Source organism: Plecotus auritus (genome assembly GCF_963455305.1).
Source record: "Plecotus auritus genome assembly, chromosome: 2".
Lineage (NCBI taxonomy): Eukaryota > Metazoa > Chordata > Mammalia > Chiroptera > Vespertilionidae > Plecotus > Plecotus auritus.
Window position 1 is genome coordinate 83,673,986 of NC_137771.1, and position 20,344 is coordinate 83,694,329.

Consider the following 20,344-nt stretch of genomic DNA (forward strand, 5'->3'; position numbering starts at 1 on the left):
TGATACAGTGACCAGCACCCCGTCTTGGTCTGGTGGCCCTGCTCACCTGCTCCACCATCCCACTGCGGCCGATGCCCACCATGTTCCATGTGCACCCCCTGGTGATCAGCACACATCATAGCGACCGGTTGTTCAGTTGTTCCGCAGTTTGATCTGTTTGCATATTAGACTTTTATTATATAGGATAATTTTGGGGGTTATTGGAATAGAAATAAAGATTGGTGAAAATAAGAGGCATACATGTTTAGACTCTAGTGAAACCCAAGTGCACTGTCAGTGAAGCTAAAGTATTCTTGAAACCTTGCCCTTCAACTCACTTTCCTAGCAGCTGTTTTATTCCAACCCAGAAATGTCAGATATATTTCATAAGACCCAACCCATATCCCCAAATTATTTTTAATTCTAATTTTTTCTAGGACATGGATCCTATATTCTTTTAGATTTTCATGTTTTTCCCTTAAGTCTACTCATATATTAGTTGTGAATATGGCAAAAGGCTATATTCTCAGCTAAAATAACTCTCCATTATTCAGGTCTCTGAGCACAGGGTTAAGAACAAGACCACTAATTCGATTGAAATGAAATGTTAATTGAGTTATAGCCCTGCATCTGACATAGAAAGATGGAGTAAGGCCAACTAACCATCCTTAAATGTAGTGAAGACCAGCTTTTTGTTACAACCAAGGAACTCTGACTTCATGTCAATGTTAGCTTACTGATCAAAAGATAGCCTTGGTCCTCCACACACACACCAGCCTTCCAGATATCCTATCTAATAAAAGAGAAATATGCAAATTGACCATCACTCCAACACACAAGATGGCTGCCCCCATGTGGTCAAAAATGGCTGCCCCCATGTGGACGCAAGATGGCCATCACAAGATGACCAGCAGGGGAGGGCAGTTGGGAGGGACCATGCCTGCAAGGGATGGCAGCTGCGGGAGACCAAAACCTGCAGGGGAGGGCAGTTAGGGGTGACCAGGCCAGCAGAGGAGGGAAGTTGGGGGTGACTGGGCTGGCAGGGGAGGGCAATTAGGGGTGACCAGGCCTGCAGGGGAGGGCAGTTAGGGGCAAACAGGCTGGCAGGGGAGCAGTTAGGCATCAATCAAGCTGGCAGGGGAGTGGTTAGGGGGTGATCAGGCTGGCAGGCAGAAGCGGTTAGGGGCAATCAGGAAGGCAGGCAGGTGAGCAGTTGGGAGCCAGCAGTCCTGGATTGTGAGAGGGACTGGGCTGGGCTGAGGGACACCCCTGCCACCCCGTGCATGAATTTCATCCACCAGGCCTCTAGTGTGTCCTATAAAAAGATCACAGCTCATCTCTTAGCTGGCCAGGGATCTAGGGCTATTTTGCTCCTAGAAAAACCATAGGGACACAAACAAAGGAAGATGTGGGTGAGGTCAAGAAGGGTGGAGCAGTGGAACATCAGTTTTCTCCTTCCACCTAATTTGAAGCCAAATCACCAATTCTGAGTTGAGGTGTTTTCTCCTCAAACTCTAATTAAATATTTATAATGACTCCTGGCTATTGGGGTCCAACATTTTTAGAACTGAGAAAGGAAATATATGCTTTGTCTATCAGACTTCAACAAAGGGCCAGAAGTGGCAAAAAGGTTGAACTTTACAACACTTTGGTTTTATTTCCATGGGGTATTTAGGATGAAACAACAAAAACAAAAGAAAGTAAATATTAGTGCTCACACTTAAACATTGGAGAAAAATAAATTACTTATAATTAAATGAAGTTCAAGTAATAATCAGATTACCAAAACCAAGAATAAAGGTGTGCTGATCTATTTACAATCTTTAATGTATTCAGATTATATCTGTTTTAATATATAGTAATCTGTTAATTGACCTGTTTATAAGAGGTTTTAGGAGAGGAGTCACTTTCAGTTGCAGGATTTTTCTAGTTGTGTTAGTTTAAGGTTTTAAAAGAAGGGTTTTATTACACTTAAGCAGTCTTAGCTGTCTACACATCTTAGCAGCATATCTTCCAATCTCTCATTTAGAACCATTTAGATTCCAGTTATAAAAAGCAAAATTTTACTTGAAATAAAATGCTGTTATTTATTTTGTGCCTTACGAAGTATGACAGTTATGAGACTGTACACTTAAAACCTTAGAGAAATTTTATATATATGTGACTAATTTTATATATTATATAAAACTAATTTAAAAAACTAGGTAAATATAGCAGCTTAGAGATGACAAAAGGACTTTCATAAATAATATATCATCTGTGTCAGGCAATATTCAAGAATATCAGGTACTCTTAGAAATATTATTTTATATTTTTCTCAAAAAAACCCTGTTGAGTAGATATTATCCTTTTTGTCTGGATGAGTAAACTGAGGCTCAGAGAGATTAAGCAAATTTCCCAAATCTCCCAGCCAGTACATAGCAGATCTGGATCACAAACTCAAGGCTTCAAAATTAGTGGCATAACTTAAATGAGATAAACTGCATTTTCTTCTTAATTTTCTTCTGCCCTTCTTCTATGGATATGATTGAGGAACCTTGGACTAATGATGTGTAGACAGATAATAATACTTTCTCTGCTACATATCAGAGTAACACAGAAGGCAGGAGCAGGTGAAGGGGTAGGAGAGCAGCCTTGGCAATGTGGACGGAAGGTAGCCTGGAGAGCAACAGGGTTCCCAGTGCACTCAGAGTCCTGTCTCGCTTGGAGCCAGCCTTTTTAAGCAAGCACATTTATTTTGTTTGATCATGAGATTGAATATTTTTCTTTAAAATCTGACGTGAAATTTGGAAATTGGAATTTGAAACCTAGAGAAAACTACATTACCCTTACTTATGAGCCTTCTGAAGCATTATGTTCAAGTTTCCATGCTGAACTGGTAAGAATAAAGTGAGGTCAACTGCGCTGATAGAAGGCAATTCTGTGTGTGTGTGTGTGTGTGTCAGTGTGCGAGTGAGGTGTGTGTGCATGTGTGCCTGTACGTGAGTGTGGTATGAGTGTGCATGTATGTATTGTGTGAGTGTGGTATGTGCATGTGTGTATTGATGTGGTATGTGTGTGTGTGTGGTATGGTATGTACATGCATGTGCCTGTATTTGTGTGTGAGTGTGGTGTGTACGTGGTATTGTATGTGGTGTCTGCTATGTTGGAGGTGTTTGGGCCAGAAGGAAGGACGTGGTCAGATGACATCATAAGAAGTGAATAGTGGGGGAGAAACCAAGATGGCAGCATAGGTTCTGCCTCGCACAACAATTTCAAAACTACAACTAAAAGACAAAATGGACATCAATCGGGAGGGAGACAAAAACTCCCGACTGCTCTGAACTCCAGTTCCAGGCGAGACTCTGGGGACCCAGACTCATACGGGGAGAAACTGGACTATTAGGAAAGAGAAAAGCACACTGCGACTCAGAGGAACTGCGGAAGGCAGAGGTACAGAGGTGCGTGCGCGGAGAGGGCTGACAACTGAGTACACGGCTGGCTTTCTCAATCAGGAGGGAGACAAAAGCTTCCGACTGCTCTGAACTCCAGTTCTGGGAGAGAATCTCGGGACCCAGACTCATTCAGGGAGAAACTGGGCTGTTTGGCAGCGGGCAAAACTTGAGGGCGGCTTTCTCTCAGAGGTGCTTATAGCGATTACCTCAGGACACTGAGATCCAGGGGCCTCTTAGGGCAGGGCTAACATGAAGCCATTGTTGTCTGCTCTGCCCTGAGACTCCGCCCCATCCAAGCTGAGCACAGAGGCTTTTGCAAGTCTTGCCTCATAAGGGTGTCTCCAGCACAGAAGTTCTCCCAGCGTAGACATAGCTGATCCTCACAGCCAATTGGCTTGGAGGTCAATTCCTCCCAGTGATACCAACAACAATCAAGGCTTAACTACAAGACTGTGCACACAGCCCACAAAGGGGTGCACCAAGAGTGTCCACCTCAGGTAACTGGGGAGGCTGAGCCACTGGGCCCTGTAGGACACCTAGCATACAAAGCCACTCTATCAACTCAGGGAAGCAGCCAAAATGCGGAGACAAAGAAACAGATCACAAATGAAAGAGATGGAGGAAAGCAAACGACTGGATATAGAATTCAAAACCTTGGTTATAAGGTTTTTCAAGAATTTTCTAGAAAAGGCCAATAAGTTTAGTGAGACCCTCGCAGATATGAAAAAGGACCAACTAGAAATTAAGCATACACTGACTGAAATAAAAAATAATATACAGAGATCCAATAGCAGACTAGAGGATCACAAGAATCAAGTCAAAGATATGAAATACAAAGAAGCAAAAAACACCCAACCGGAAAAGCAAAAAGAAAAAAGAATCCAAAAGTATGAAGATAGTGTAAGGAACTGTTGGGACAACTTCAAGCATACCAATACCTGAATTATGGGGGTGCCAGAAGAAGAGAGAGAGCAAGATATTGAAAACCTATTTGAAGAAATAATGACAGAAAACTTCCCCCACCTGGTGAAAGAAATAGACTTACAAGTCCAGGAAGTGCAGGGAACCCCAAACAAAAGGAATCCAAAGAGGACCAGACCAAGACACATCATAATTAAAATGTCAAGAGCAAAAGACAAAGAGAGAATATTAAAAGCAGCAAGAGAAAAACAGTCAATTACCTACAAGGGAGCACCCATACGATTGTCAGCTGATTGATTTCTCAACAGAAACTATGCAGGCCAGACGGGAGTGGCAAGAAATATTCAAAGTGATGAATAGCAAGAACCTACAACCAAGATTACTATACCCAGAAAAGCTATCATTCGGATAAAGAGCTTCACAGACAAGAAAAAGCTAAAGGAGTTCATCACCACCAAACCAGTATTATATGAAATGGTGAAGGGTATTCTTTAAGAAGAGGAAGAAGAAGAAAAAGGTAAAGATAAAAATTATGAACAACAAATACATATCTATCAACAAGTGAATCTAAAAATCAAGTGAATAAAAAATCTGATGAACAGAATAAACTGCTGAATATAATAGAATCAGGGACATAGAACGGGAGTGGACTGACAATTCTCAGGGGGAAAGGTGTGTGGGGGGTGCGGGAAGAGACTGGACAAAAATCGTTCACCTATGGATGAGGACAGTGGGGGGGGGTAAGGGCAGTGGGGGGGGAAACCAGGTGGAGGGGAGCTATGGGGGGAAAAAAGAGGAACAATTGTAATAATCTGAACAATAAAGATTTATTTAAAAAAAAAAAGAAGTGGATAGTGGCAGCCCCAGATTCCAATGCCAGGCAACCAAATTAAGGAGGACAGATGACATTCAGAGAAAGGACACAGCCAGGTCAGTAGGGGACAGCCTGGGCGAATCCTTTGTCACCTTCTCTTCCCAGGTAGGAATGGCCTTATGGAGGCATGAGAGGGAAGCCAATAGAAAGGCCCTATTATTCCTGGCCATCAGTGCAGGTGAAGGAGGTCACTCTTAGGTTGTCCCCCAGCTATGTCCACCAGACCATCAGAAATTCACATTCTCTCGATAGTAAAGCAGGCCCTGGGGCAGCTTCCTGGCATCTAAGCCGGTAAAAATGTAGTCAGGGTGAAAAGCATGCTCACTCTGTGCCAGATCCTCAGTTACCCATTCCTACCCCACAAGGTAGGAATCACTATTCTTTCATGATAGATGAGACAGTAAGCTTCAAAGAAATTAAGTGACTTGGCCATGGCCACAAAGCTGTTAGAGCTAACTTGTTCTCTCTCACTCCCAGCTTAATCAGCACTCATTTCACAGGTTTGCAGATGAAAAATCAGATCCAAAGTTGGTCTCCCCCAAAGCAGAATTTATGAGAACGCATGTGTCGCTGTAGATAGCAGACCTAAACATCCCATTTCAAGAATGGCATTTTGCTAGACCAGAGATTGTGCTTCATCTGCTTCTTCTATGGTCTATAGGAAAGATTAGCAAGTAAGTGGGAAAAGTAATGGAGGGGAAGGAGAGAATAGGATCAAGGGATTGCCTTAAAATCATACTAGTATTGTGCCAGTAGTTGGTTCTGAGGGAAATCTACTTTGGCCAAGTTCAACTGACTGGATGGGCCTGGGTCAAAATGATGCGGCCATTTGCTGGTTCTCAAGAGGTCTCTGGCTACCCTCAGGCAGATGAGACAGGGCTGTATGCTGAGGGCTATGGCCTGGGGCTGCCCATCCAAGCTGGACTGTGTTCTGTTTAGGAGCCAAGTCATAAGTTAAGCCATTAACCCACTAACCCTCTTTTGAGGCCCATCCTGAAAATGTCAGCCATGACTCTACCTGGCCTCATTAAGTGGAATATAGTGAAGAATTACCCAAAGGGAGAAGTGAGGAGCAGGAGACCCTAAAGATGTACAGTGCCCCTTTGAGTCAAGGGAACGACTCTTATTCTGACTCGGTTGCACCTCTAGGTTAAGGTTCTGTGATATAAGCCTTTTGTGAGCATGTCTTTCAGGAGCAGCACTGACCTAACTGTACCCTATGGCTCACTATTCAAAGTGTAGTCCTCACACCAGCATCATTGGCAAATGCATAATCTCAGCCTTATTCCAGATCCAATGGACCAGCTCCCAGGCCTTACTCTGCATCTTCAAGTTCGAGAAGCATGATTCTGCTGGTCACTGGTGCTTGGCACATTGTTTATAAGGGGAAAAAACAACCATGGTTTCAGTTATCATATACACACATATATATACAACAGTTGCTTTCAGAAAACAAATTTTTCCAACTTTGTTTAACCCAGTGCTTTCTAAATGTCTTTAATACAGAACTTTTTTAAAAAAATGAGAGACATATCAACATCTTATGGGACATTACTGTTGGTTCCTGATAAAGATCTACTACTAGAAGTTGATGGGGATGGGAGTGCATGGTGAAGAATTTCCACAATGAACAGAAATAGGGGAAGAAATTTATTGGAGCTTCCAGATGCCATTTTAGAAGTGAATTAGAAGAAAGACTAAAAGAAAAAAAGTATTACATTTTGAAGGCTAAACAACTCAACAATGGATCTGCCACTGACCAGCTGTGTCATGTTAGGCAAGGATTTTAATCTCTATGAACCTCAGTTTTCTCATCTGCAAAACGGGGATAGTCATAGATCCTACTTCAACTGTGATGTCTAATTTAGATAATGGTTATGAAAATTAGCACACAGTAAGTGCCCAATATATCTCAGTTATTTTTATTATTAATATTCTTATCCTCTACAGAGTATAATGGTAAGAATATTGTAAGATTCTATAACTTAGAACTTTCCTATTTTTTTTAAAGTTTTTGTTGTCCTATGTCTGTTTCCAAAGGGTTTTATTAGCAATAAATCTCTTAAAATGTGCACGGCCTGTCAGTCTTCAGGTACAGCAAGAACTTGGCATAGTTGTGGAAACACTTCCCTTTGGGCAGTCTTAGGTACTTTTGCCATAAGCATCTTTGTCACAGACATTTGTGCTACAACCATTTTTGTGGCATTTTCATCACACAATTAATTGGCCATAAGGCAATTTAGCCATAAAAATTATAAAATCACAACAAATAAAAGACAGACATTTAAAAAGATACCACGAAACATAAGATAATAAATAACAAAACAAAAATAATGGATTTTATTTTGTGGATTGTACCTAAGCATTTGTCTTTGTTCTATGGTAAATGTGGTTCAACTCTGCACCCTCAAAGAGGGCACTTGGCCTCTCTTTCTCGTCCCAATGTAGTGTGTTTCAAAGTAAGAAGCCAACTCATGGGGCAAATTATCGTCATCTGGAAAAAATGCTACTTTAAGACCAGCACCACGACCATGTCTACTGGTCACTGTATAGACCACTATGAGGGCTAAGATGCATATAAAAATGGGAGTAGCTGTGAGAACTTCATCAATGGGGAAATGAAACCAAACTGACAACCAGCTTAAATACATAGTCTGCTATAGGTGGTTGTTTCATCAATGGCAAAATAAATCCAACCAACCAAACAACAACAGCAGTTAGTTTATCTTTTTTTTTTTTTAACAGCAAAATTGCCTTACGGCCAATTAGTTATGTGCCAAAAATGTTCACAGCAAAAAAGCTTATGGCAAAGATGTCTATAGCAAAGATGCTAAGGCAAAAATACTGTACATGCCTTTGGCAGTCAGTCTTGGGAGAAACAAAACATGAAAGGATAGAGCAGCCGCTTGCTACCACCAGGACAAGAGGAAAGCAGGCTGAGTTCATGGTCCTATTGCACAGAAGGGAGAGGTGCATAAAGTGGAACCTTGAGTGTGCGAGGTGCCCTGGTGTCTAGCAATGGAAGCTCTTAGAAATTCCCTGCTGCCTTTTAAAAATTTTAGTGCATCTTAATAACACTTCAATTAAGAGAGTATGAATTCTCTCTAATATAGTTTGTAGATGGTGGGGGTTGTGGCTTCAGCTTCAGCTTTGTAAAATCACTTGGATTGAGAAATGCCTGAGCATTTACTGGTACAATGGCTTGATGGAGAGGCCTCACTGAAGTCTATTTGCACATGGGATTAAGCAAAGAACTCATGAGCTCAACCTAACTCAATAAATTTGACCCACGGAAAAATGTAAGAAAGATCTCCTTAGGCCAGCTCCAATGGAGATGGCCTGAATCTTAGGAGGAAGGGATTTGGGGTACAAACTGAAAATTATGTTACATCATTGTGAGGGTTTTGGTAGCTCCCCTACAGAGTGTATGCTCTCTTCACCTGGCTTTGGCCCCTCCCTCAAGGGCTCCCGCAGTGGTGGGGGAGGGGTCCAGTCAGCATGGGCCAGGACCTCCTGGCACCATGGAATCTGACTGAAGTGACAGCCGTGCTCCACATAGGCAACTCTCCCTAGAAAAAGTGGCTCTACCCAGAGAGGCCCTGAGGTCTTACAGATGTCACCTGGTAATGGTTTGGGAGCACATGTATGACTCCCTTGGGAAATTCCCCCAAATAGTCAGGGCAAACACTGTAGGGGGCTTGGGTACTTCAGCAGTGAGTCAGCAAAATATGAGTTTTTATGGCCAAGCTACCACTTTTAAATAAGGTTGTTACCCTCAGAAAATTCAAAAGATAAGTCAATTGTGCCTCATAATAACATTAAATAGCACATAGTAGGCAATGCATTCAGACAAGAGGCTGATTACAAGTAAACTTACAGTGCAGAGAATGGTACAAAATACAATTTATCCCAGTGAGTCACCTCTCTGTGCATTTAAAGCCAGCCTCAGTGTGCTTCAGGGAGGCCCTTCACATTCCTCTCCCTCAGTTTTTCCTTTTCTACGCAGCTTCTCTCCTCACAATGTCCTGGCTCCATCCTGCAGGTGCCCCATGTCATGAAGGTTTTGAAGACTTCATTCCTGGCTCACCCTGGGGGATGACAGTGGCTTCTTAGAGTCACAGAAGGTGCCTCTGATTCTTTAGAGTAGCTCATTGACAGCATAGGAACCACCTGAATTCTTGTAAAATGCAGATTTTGATTCAGCAAGTCTGGGGTGGAGCCCAAGATTCTGCATTTCTAACACGCACCTAAGTGATTCAACGTTGCTGGTCTATAATCCACACTTTGAGGAAAAGTGATAAAAATGACAAGAAAAATTTCTCTTGCTGACATTGATTACCATTCACAGCACAACTTCAAATCCAGGGAATAAAAAGAAACAAAAGAGATGAAGAAGATTGAGAACACCATTCTGCCATAAGTGGGGAGGCACATAGCAAACTTGAAATAATGTTCAGATATAATTAAATGACTATCGTGTTGTTCTGCTGATAACGATGCATCCCGCTCTCTTCTTCCATCAGGAGGATAATGCCGAAACCCATAACAGAGTGTGGTGGGAGAAAGCCTGGCCTCGTCTGGCATAGGCCTCATGCTCCTGCAGTCCTTCTAGAGCTAGTTTGCCTGCTGATCTATAGCTTGTCTCATAGAAGCTCCTATCAGCCTGTTCAAGTTTGTATTAGTCAATATGCAAATTACAAAGATTTCCCTTTCCATTTTGCAATTGTTGAGAGTGCAATCTTTGAAATAAGGATTTACCAGCTGTATTTCCATTGATATATTATTTTTGTTTACAATTTTTATAAATTACACAACTTATTCCATTGCTAAAATACAACTCCCCTTTAGTGTAAAAGCATTCACCAAAGAAAAGAGAAAGCCTGATGTAATATGACTGCAGCCAAAGGCCTGTAAGTAATGACCACATTACTAATTTTACGCGTCCTGATTTTATGCATCAGGATGGTCTCTGGCCTTTCCTTAGAAGCCTTTCTCTCTGTGGTTGTTTTTTTTTTGTCTCACTATAAAAAAGCTCCTCCCCAAAGTAATTGCAGTTTCAAAATCTATTTCCTTGCTACCTTATTAGGCTACAGCTATTTAACCCTACATAACTTCACTTGTTTAATTCACTGACATCTAAGTTATTTCAACATGGAGCACGTGGAGTGATGAAAAGAACTCTAGATCCTGGGAAATAAGATATTGGATTTTTGTCTTCTAATTTGCATATAGTCACTTGATCATGAGGTGAGGAACAGTTGATGACATTTCATTGATAATCGGTATTTAGTAGCTGACAGAGTGAGAAAAGAAAATTGACTTAACTTTGTAAAAGTACTATTGATTATAGTTATTTAAGCACAATTACCAGGCAGCTCAATAGTAAATTGGCCTACATCTGTGTACACGTGCACATATCATTAAATATTAAGGTTTAATGTATATTGTATTTGACCAACACAGTCAACTCTGTACAAAGGCAGGTCGTATGCCTAAAGTAGTGAGAGTCACTCCACAAACCACATGAGACACATTTTGTATGCAGAGTGTCCTAATACTTTTGGTGGTCTTTTAAATTATTTATACTACTTGGATGAATGGTTATTGCTCTGTTGCCCTCAGGAATATGGCCTGAAAGCCTACAACATCTCATTTCACAGTGTGTCTCCACCATTTTAAAAAATGTTTTTATTGATTTTTAGAGAGAAAGGAAGGGAGAAGGATAGAGAGATAGAAAGATCTATGAAAGAGAAACATCATCAATCGGCTGCCTCCTGCAAACCTCCTAATGGGGATTGAGCCCACAACATGGGGCATGTGCCCTATCCGGCTGGCTCCACAATTGTTTTTGTTTCTTCCCACCTTTGCACAGTTACAGGGGTTCCTTCCCTCTCTCTGAAATGTTTCTGCTCCTGCTCTTGGCTTCCTGTTAATTCGTCCTTCAGGTCATTGCTAGATGCCTGTCTCTTCTCTTCCTAAGACTGGATTAGATGCTCTTACACTTGATAACTCCTCTGTTATACAATTTTCACAATCTATTGACATTCTTTGCCTACTTATTTGTGTCTCTCTTCTAGACATGAGTTCCTTGGGAGAAGAAAGTTAGTGTTATTTGTTGTTGTATTAAGTGCATAGCATTTAAGATAATCCCAATAAGTATTTGTTGAATGAATAAATAAATGAACAAGTCCTTCTCTCTTGTTCTGCTCCAAGCACACTGCTTCTTCCTGCCTCAGAGGAAAATGGCAGGCTAGTTGGAATAAGTTATTTTCAAGACTATGGTGATGAATGTCCAAGACTATGTTAATATTTGGCTTATCAGTTTTTTCTTTATAATTCAATATTAGTTTGGTTATATCCTCAGTCTTCATTTTATTGACATAATGAAATTCTTCACTATTGTTTTAAAGTTTAAGAGCAAACTAAAATGCCTTTGCTTCATTTTAAAATGTCAGGGTAGATTGGAATACTATGAAGACACATTAGAAGTTAATTTAATTAAAGAAATTGAGTTCAGAATTTCGTTTTACTTCTCTGATGTCCTAGTAATGCATCAGCATAGTATTTGGTCTATAGTAAGTTCCCGGTAAATGTGAGTTACTAATCTTCTTTCCCAGCCCAGTTAGTCTCTTTAAGCACCGATCTTAAGGCAATAGACTCCAAACTATGAAGAGGAGAGAAGACAGAGCACTAGAATTTAATTTGTTTCTGAAAATGGTTAGAGGCCCCTCCCCTCTTATTTGCACTAAGCTTTGGTCCTTCTTAAGTTTCAGCTCAATTCAGCAAGTCTTTCATTGTTGAAGCTGCTATGTACCCAGAATTGCATTCGGTTAATGTAGTGCAGCTACAGGGATAATTATGAAATTCTCTGATGCTGCCAGTTCTTAAGCAGCTTCAAAGTCTCTCTGTAATGACTCCCTTAGGAACTGGTACTTAGTGTTCCCATAAGCTCACATTCTTACCACTGGTTTCCATGCCTTCAAATATGCTGTATACTCCCTCTCTGATCAACTTCTTCTCTCTTTGGTTCCAGAGTAGAAATCATGTTCTACTGGGAATAGACATTTACAGGCTATAGAGTAATCTCCACAATAGAGTAAAAAAGACTCTCCAATCCTATCTAATAAAGAGGGAATATGCAAATTGACCATAATGCCATCACAAAGATGGCGTTGCCCATAGCCCCAAGATGGCAGCGCTCAGTCCCCTTAGCCCTGCCAGAGTCCCCCAGTCCTTTCACAGAAAATGGGTTGCCTCAAAAGTTGGTTAAGCTTCTTAGGACAAAAAGCATTCAAAATCTTTGGAAAGGGAATTCCATTATTTATAAAAGTTTGGACTAGACAATTCAAGGTTATTTCCATTACCACCTTCTATGATTTTGAGATATTAACATTCTGAATACAGCTCTATTGTATGTAAGCAGGTATTATTTAAAGGAATGGCCATTATTATTAAAACAACTCATAAAACCACACTGTTTGTATGTCAAGGACATTCTGTGTGATTTTCCTAATGGCTGGAATTAATGCCCCTAAACTGGCAGTTGGACATCCCCTGAGGTGTCCCAGATTGGAGAGGGTGCAGGCCAGACTGAGGGACACCCCCACCCCGTGCACAAATTCTGTGCACTGGGCCTCTAGTGTATATATAATATACATATACACTAGTAAAGAAAATTTGTAAAATATAACCCAGCCTCAGGAGCCCACAAAACCCACAGCAGATTCTGAGAAGCCTGAGCTGCTCTGTCACATTCTTCTGCTGCCTATTTTGAAAATCAAATACATATTGAAAGTTAAGCTTAAACTCACACAGCAAATAAATCACAAGGCATGCCTGGAATTAATTTCTCTAATGTCTCCTGCTGTGATTGTGGAGGTGGCCTGATGGGAATTAACACCACCAAGTATTTTCCAATACTTCTGCATAGTGAGGTGAACTAAGGACACAACTTTAATTTGGGCCTCAGATTTCTTTGTGGACTTTATAAGCCATTTAAAGTTATATAAATATCAGTATTCATTTGCACAGGTACAAAATAGGATCAGCTACAGAAGGGAAGAGAACATTGTTTCTACTTGGTGGGCTTCTATGAGCACTTGCTGAATTTATGTGTGTAACCACTCCTGGTGTCTATGCACTGAAGGGGGTAATGGGGCGAGATGAAAGGGTGTGCACACAAATCAACTATCTATCTGCATGAGGTGTTTGTAAGTCTGGAACTGCTTCTTATGTGTTTGTGGACACATAGGTTATCTTTGGTATATTGATGGAAACATGTGTTTAGTGGATGCTCCTTTATAATAGACTAGTGGCCCGATGCACGAAATTTGTGCACATTAAAAGGAAATTAATTAGAGGAAATATTTTAATATTGCTATTTGCCCTTTCTATATAATAGAAGTGTCAGAGATGAAAGAAAATTAATAAAGTGTATATGAAAATCTCCATCCTGTCAGAGTCTAGGGCATGCTGCAGGACCTAGAGTCAAGTCCCCACCCATCACTTGCACGTGCTTCGAAAACACAGGAGACCCAGATCCGGATGGCCCCACCCCCATTGGGTGAGACCCAGACCCCGCCGGCCCCACCCCTGTCAAGCCCCTCTGGGCAGGGGGCACAGCCTCAGGTCCCCCAGCCCAGCGCTGGGTAGGGGGTGTGGCCTGAGGTTCCCTGTCAAGCCCCGCTGGGTGGGGGGCATGGCCTGAGGTCCTCCGTCAAGCCCCGCCGGGTAAGGGGTGCGGCCTGAGGTCCCTGTCAAGCCCTGCAGGGTGAGTGGGTGCAGCCTGAGGTCCCTTGCCCCAGCCAGGCACATTGTAGCCTCAGGTCCCTGCTGTTCAGTCATGATATTACGGCATCCCAGCTAATGTGCATATTCCTCTATTATTAGATAGATGAGATGGTGATTGGCAACAACAGAACAATGTGGATTATGGGTCTCTGGAGAGAAGACAGTTGTGAAAACCAGGAAACATGAACCTAAGAGAAAGATCTAAGAGGAAATGATCAAAGCAACCCAAAGCAAAAACCATAATGGTATCCTAATAGCTAATAGATGTTGACTATTATTTGGCTAAAGACAATCAGAGAAGTGTCTCCTGGAACCTGATGCTGGTTGGGGACTTAAAAATGAGAAGAATGAAGAGGTTGCAACTAAAAAATTTCAGGCAAGAATTAATAACTTAATGTGTGGGGAAGGTCATTAGATTTGGATAAATCCTCTTAAAAAGGCATCCAACTACCACTCTTTTCCAGCTACATTCATATTTTGTGCTTTTCATTTGAAATTGTGGAATAAAGGGCTTCTTGTAATTTAAAAGGGTTTTTACCATCTGCAGGTAGGCAGGAAAGATGGGAAAGTATAGGAGTACCAGGTGGACTTTCATGATGTCTTTAAAATTGTACCATTGGTTGTCAGATAATGTTCAATCTACATGCTTCTATGTTGGCAGAGCTTCCTTGTTGCTTTGGAATCTATTCTTCCCTCATGTGAATCAGGGGAGGTTGATCCCAACTCCAGCCCAGGTCCAGGGGCAAATCCTAACCCATCCTAGCCAACCAGGATGGTGCTATTCTTCTTGCCCATGGTGGTTTAAGACTGAGTTTGTGGTTTACTGTGATCAGTGAGTTGGGAGAGATCTTCTGGGAGACTTCCAGAAAAGGTCACCTCTTAAAAAAGACACCCATAAAGCCCTGGTTTTCCTTTGGGTGTGGTGTCCGCAGGCTGCATGAGGAGGAGAAACCAAGTGCAACCTTGGGGAGAGCTAGCCTGAGGGCCAGGATAATACAGGCAGCCTGGAAGAATAAAGAGTCTGGATCCTTAATGACTACTTTTTAAACTAAGAAGTTTAGCAATATTGGATGTTTTCTTTTGTGAAACATTAAATTTTCTTACAGTTTAAGCCACTTTCAGTTGGTTTTGTTATTGTTTCTTGTAGCCAAAAGAATTTTGATTGAGAAATATGCTCTTATCCAAAACTATCTCTGAAGGTTATTCTACTTTAGTAACGTGGGTGTCTGGTGATGTAGATTATATAGGAGGTTATATAGGAGGGGTGGTTGTGTTCTCCTGTTTCCACTCTAGATTATTCCTCTAGTTCCTGGAGGAGGTTGAAGACTTATTCTTACAGCTGCTGGTCCATGCCAAAGACTGTTGCTCGGGCTTTGCTGATGAAACCTGGAAATACGAACCACCTCGTGTGAAGACTGTCCTTTCATTGCCCTGCTTCTCATTTAGTCCAAATTTTTATCATTCATCCACCTGGAATTCTAGATGCTAAAGATGCAGGGCTATTCCCACTGTGTTCCCTGAATTCTCTCCTTGGCACCCTCAGTCAGAGATCCTGTCTTCAACCTGCCACAATATGATATGGTAGTCACCCCACACCATCCACTGTTCCGCTTTCCTTGGTTTCAGTTATCTGCAGTCAGCCATGTTCCAAAAATAGTAAATGGAAATAAATAAAGAATTCCAGAAATAAAGAATTCATGTTTTAAATTGAATGCTTTTCTTAGTAGCATGATGAAATCTTGTGCCAATCCTGCTCCATCCCACCCAGGACATGAATCATCCCTTTGTCCAGTGACCATTGTGTACACTACCTGCCCATTAGTTATTCAGTAGCCATAGTAATTATCAGATAGACTGTTATGATATCACAGTGCTTGTGTTCAAGTGGCCCTTATTTTGCTTAATTATGGCCCCAGAACACAAGAGTAATGATGCTAGCAATTTGGATATGCCAGAGAAGCTGCAAAGTGAAGAGGTAGGTGTGTATTAAAAACACACACACACACCCATAAAACATGCTATATAATAAAAGGCTAATATGCAAAATGACTGAACCTTAGAACGACCGGTCACTATAATGGGCACTGACCACCAGGGGAAGACGCTCAACACAGGAGCTGCCTTCTGGTGGTCAGTGCGCCAGAAGCTGGGCTCATGGCTGGTGAGTGCAGTGGCGGTGAGGGGATCCTCTCCCGCCTTCGCGGCAGCGCTAAGGATGCCCATGGAGAGCGGGCCTAAGCCATCAGTTGGACATTCCCCAAGGGATCCTAGACTGGGAAAGGGCACAGGCCGGGCTGAGGGACCCCCGCCCCCCCCAAGTGCACAAATTTTGTGCACCAGGCCGCTAGTTGTATATATAAAGCTCAATACTATTCGTGGTTTTAGGCATCCGTTAGGGTATTGGAAGGTATCCCCCTTGAATATTGGGGGATTCCTGAAATAAGGCTGTGCCCCTGTCTGCAAACTGAGCCATAGCAGCCAGAATACTCAGGAAAAGAGAAGGGGAGATGTGTGTATGTACTTTCTAACTCCATGGAAAGGGGAGAGGGAAGAATGGAAGTATGTGGGAGAGAACTGGCATGCTGAAAATGAATGGAATTGACAGTCTGGAGGGTTGTAAACAAGGGAAGCCCAAACTTCGTGGGATACAATTCAGAGCCTTCATCCTTAAACACAGGAGGTTGTGTTGAGAAAACCATATTAGGGGAAATGCTCAATATTTCTCTAGTTTTAGGTAGGAAGATAAACAAAATGAGAAGGACTAACAAAGTGAGAGGAGAAAAACTTTTATTGGCAGTATAAAAGTAATTTAATTTATAGGAATTGATGCAAACAGCCTATTATTTGTGCCATATTGCCCTGCTACATTATGACTAGCAGTCATTAAATATGGTGTAGGTTTTATTTTATAGCTCGTGTCCCCAGCCTTCCTAGGGTTACTCTGAACCACTGTCATCAGCTAATGCAGTACATGGTGCTGTCTCACAACTTTACCAAGTGGAGAGGCCACAGCCTGTAATTTACCTGCATGCTTCCCAACATTTCTAGTGTTCCTTCATAATCCATTGTGAAACTTACTTAAATTTTCAACCAGTGTTACCTTTAGAGGTATAGAATTTCAGCAATTTACTTTTTGTTATGCTTAATATTCTTCCCTACTGCTTCAAAAGATGCCGCTCTTTATTTAACAATCACTTAAATGGCACTTACTAAATGCCAGGAATTTTTTTCTAAGTGCTTCTCAAATATTAATTTGCGTCATCTTTATAACGACCCCAGGAGGTAGTGTAACAGACACTGTCCCACTCATGAGCCCTCAGTCCTCCCCAATCGCCCCTGCAATCGCAGTGGACAGTTCCATGTGGTCTGGCAGTGAGGACCAGCTGTTGGTGGTAAACATCTGGTTTCCACATCCTATACTATACCTCTCTTACTCTCAAGAATAACCCACTCTTTACTGCCCCTTCATGAGCTTCTCTCCTTCACTATTTCACTTGCACTTATGCCTCCACTTATGCTTCCTCTCAAAAAATTACCCGCACCCAAATCCTTCTCTATTGGTCTGCTTTGAGGCATATACCCAAACTACAACACTATGTTTTATTATCATCATCCTCATTTCATAGGTGAACAGAGTGAGGCGTAGAGCAGTCTAATAATTTGCTCAAGGTTATCTAGTTAGTAAGTAGTCTGAATTCAAGCTTCAGCGGCTTTGTTCTTAACTACTGCCCTATGCTGCCTCTAAAAACCGTAATCTCTAATTAGGCGAACTCATCCATCTCCCACTTATCCACATCATTCTCCATAATATAAATGTGGGAAGGAGGGGTTTGGCAAACTACTGCCCTCAGTCAAACCTGGTGTGTGGCCTGTTTATTTAAATAAAGTTTTATTGGAACACAAACACATCCATTTGTTTTCATGTAATCTATGGCTGCTTTCTCACCACAACAGCAGAATTAAGTAGTTGTGATAGAGATCGTATGGCCTGCAAATGTTTACTATTTGACCCTTTACCAAAAAGGTTGCTTACTCAGAGTATTTCTTCCTAAGGTGTGATTTTTCCCAGCTGGCACTCTCTAGCAGCTATCAGTGGGACTCCCACAATGTGGCATGACTTTGGGTTGGGTAGCTTCAGGAATTCTGAATGTCTAGTCCAGTAATTTCCAAGTTTTTTAATCTCATGGCACACATGAAGTAATTACTAGAATTCTGTAGTACACCAAAAATATATATTTTTGATGCTCTGACCAAAAATAAAGTTTAATTTTGATTGATTTACAAAATAATAATAATAATATTAATTACCTACTCTTTTTGCTCCAAAGTGACTTTTTAAAAAATCAGGTGCCTATATTTGTATATCAGGATTTCTGGTACCAAGAACTAACCAGAGGCAACCTTATTATGAGATGGGATCAATAAGATGCAACTCTATGATATGACCTATATATTTATGGTTCAAGACAGGATATTCACACTGGAAGGCTATTGTTGAATTGGCTGCTGTCATTTTTTTTTTATTTGACAGTCTAAGGGGAAAGAGGGCAGTGCCCCTGACTAAATAGTTAGATATTGCATGTTTTAAAAATTCTTGCACACACCACACCTGTTGAAAATGGCTGGTCTAGTCAGTAAGCAAGTTCTTGCTGTGCACTTCTAACCAGCCCAGTCACTAATAAGCCCGTGGCTTATTCTTCTCCCAGCTGCCAGTCAAATGGTTTGTGACTATTTGTCCTTTTCCCAAACTTGTCCTGTTTTTAAGAGACTCAAGGTATTGCTTTCCCATTAGTGAGTATCCAGCATTGGCCATGCTTCAACAAGTGGGTTAGGCCCAAAGGAAGCTTCTGCCAGAGATGCAATCATTCAGAAGAGGAGCTTGACTAATTCCTCTCAGGCAAGAGAGCTCTCATCTTATTTTAGATGATTCAATGGGAACAGTATGATTAGATTGGTAGAGTTGTTATGCTAAATGCTTGTTTGGGAATTTCTGTGTTTAGGGCAATTTCAGCTGGGCCTGGCACCACAATATTTGCTTTACACATTTGTGCACAGGTGTTGATAGAACATTTACAGACATTCACATCAAAGGCACCCATTTGCTATCCTAGGCAATCAAAAGGATATCTCATTATGCATCATTTATGTCAATCTGCCAATTTGGAACTTTTTTATTCTTTCAAGAAACTGTAGTAACACTGTAAATCACTGAGTGATATGTGTTTAGTCACATCTTGATAATATCTGCCTTTCCGGTTAATGCTTTGAGAATATTCTTAAATATACCTTTCATAGTTCAAGATGCTATTCCAAAGAACCATAGATTGGTGGGGCCTTATAAACAACAGAAATTTCCTTCTCACAGTCTGGAGGCTGGATGTCTCAGAGATCAGGGTGCAAGCACGGTTGGGCTCTGGTGAGGGCCCTCTTCTGGGGTGGAGAAAGCCACCTTGTTGTCTCCTCAGATGGTGAGAGACTCCCTCTCATGTCTCTTCTTAAAAGAGCACTAATCCCATCCAGGAGGACCTCATGACATTATCTAATCTTAATTACCTCCATAAGGCCCCACCTCCCAATATTATCCCATTTGGAGGTAGGGTTTCAACATAGGAATATTTTTTGCGGGGGAGGGCACTAACATTCAATTCAGCACACTAGCATTTTATAAAGCAGGGAAAGATGCCACTGGAGAGTGAATGGAAGTGTACCAGGAAGGCAGAAGAATCTTCCATGCCAACCTGCCCTTTCAGCCAGGTTCACGTGGTAACTGTGTATGTATTCTAGACTTACAGATAAGTCTTAAGACAGTATAATGAGTACTTCTTACTCTAAACTCCTCTGTCTTCTCAAGGTTTTTGTAGGTCAAATATGTCGAAGTAGGGAACCACATAACTCTTGCACTATCTGAGAACAAAATTCATCCAGAAACGCACCTGTCTTGCCCCAGCTCAACTATAGTGTCATAGAGGTCTTTTACGAAACTCGGTGCCTTCCAATTGTTCCCACACACCTGGTAATCTTCTGGGCCTTCTCAACTTTCAGCTATAACTAATTTATGATGAAGAATCATCAGGTCAAACAAATGAATCTTTCATGGTGAGCTCCTCTCTTCAGTGGACTTTGTCTAAGGGAGACTGTATTGTCCTAAAAACATAAAGCGAATAAATGGTTGGCATTTGATAAAGTATCTCAAGTTTACAGAAACTTCATTTGTCGTCTCACCTTGCTGGGAATCTGTCAGAAGCAAATCTCAGAGAATTTATTGTTTGTTAGGCAAAGGACACTGATGCTCTTCTCTTTAACTGGTTTTGGTGGTAACCATGACTGAAACTGAAGTCAGTCAGAG